Consider the following 1698-nt stretch of genomic DNA (forward strand, 5'->3'; position numbering starts at 1 on the left):
GTCTGAGGATGTAACTGGCCACATCTGTCCACACAGGAGAACTTGTTAAATATTTCTGTAAAAACTGTAAACGAAATGTAGCTGTTCTACTGGCCAGGTGGACAAGGCCCTGGCCCCCCTCCTCTCTCGGTAAAAACAAAACAGACTGTGGCACCAAGTGTAGCCCAGTCCAGAAGAAATCGACCATTTCTGACTGTATTTTCACTAGCAGGCCAGGTGGTGGGTCTAGGACAGAAAGCTTGTGCCACAGCTGTGATGCTACAAGGTTTTTCAGGACTAGCACTCTACCTCGATACGACATTTGAGAGTGCAGCCATTTCCATTTTGACATTTTATTTTTATTTTTTGCTCGACATTTTCCCAGTTTTTACTAACAAAATCTTTGCTGCCTAAAAAAACACACCAAGATACTTAAAACCATCTCTTTTCCAGGTAAGACCTCGAGGGAGAACTGGGAGCCCATCAGACCACTCGCCGACTGCCATGGCTTCACTTTTTCCCCAGTTCACCCTCGCAGCACACAGTGCAGAGAATTTCTCTGTGATCTTGGTTAAAATGTTGACATCTTGTTGATTTTTTATAAAAACAACAATATCATCAGCGTAGGCAGATAAAACCATACTGTTATTAAAACCAGGTAAAACCAGACCATTAACACTCGAGTGTATTTTCTGGAGGAGGGGTTCCAGGGAGAGTGCGTASAGCATCCCCGAGAGCGCGCAGCCCTGTCGAACGCCTCTATACACCCTAAAAGGAGCACACAGGGTACCGTTGATCTTCAGCACACTCTCAATGTCACTGTACAGAATATGGATCTTGGCAATGAGACCCTCGCTGAACCCAAACCCCCTCATGGTTCTCCAGAGGAAGCTGTGTTCAATGCGGTCAAATGCCTTTTCTTGATCTAATGAAATCAAGCCAGTTTTTAAACCTAATGGACCGGAGACCTCCAAAACGTCCTGAATCAGGTAGATGTTATCTACCATGGACCTGCTGGGGACGCAATAGATCTGATCCCGGTGGATGACCTGCTCCATAGCTTTCCCCAGCCTGGTGGCCAGGGCCTTGGAGAGGATTTTGTAGTCGGTGCAGAGGAGTGACACAGGACRCCAGTTCTTGATGTCCTGCAGGTTACCCTTTTTGGGCAGCAGGGTGATGACCACCCTGCGGCAGGACAAGGAGTGAACCAGTGGACAGACTCTCATTGTACACCTCGAGCAGGTCTGTGACCAGAATGTCCCAGTAGGTCTTGTAGAACTCCACCGTGAGCCCGTCTACGCCCAGGGACTTCTGGCCCTGCTTGCTGAAGAGGGCTGTGTGGAGTTCTTGGACTCCCCGGAGGCGCTCCAAGTCAGAGTTGGTCTCCTCAGAGACCTGGGGTAGTTTGTCGCAGAACTCCCTGAACAGTTCCTCGTCCTCTCTGTATTCGCTGTGAAACAGAGAACGGTAAAACTCCACAGCCCTCTTCCTGATCTCACCTGGTTCACTCAGTTGCTGCCCTGTGTCTGACAGCAAAGAGTGGATCAGCTTCCTCTGCCCATGTTTCCTCTCCAAGCTGAAAAAGAAGCTTGGAGGAACATCCAACTCTGTGATGTTCTGGATCCGGGATCTGACCAATGGTCCTTGGACTTTATTCTCCAGCAGGTTTGCTAAAGTTAGTCTTTTAGATTTGAGAGCTTCAATATGCTCTCGATTTCC

Source organism: Austrofundulus limnaeus, unplaced genomic scaffold, assembly GCF_001266775.1.
Source record: "Austrofundulus limnaeus strain Quisiro unplaced genomic scaffold, Austrofundulus_limnaeus-1.0 Scaffold620, whole genome shotgun sequence".
Classification (NCBI taxonomy): domain Eukaryota; kingdom Metazoa; phylum Chordata; class Actinopteri; order Cyprinodontiformes; family Rivulidae; genus Austrofundulus; species Austrofundulus limnaeus.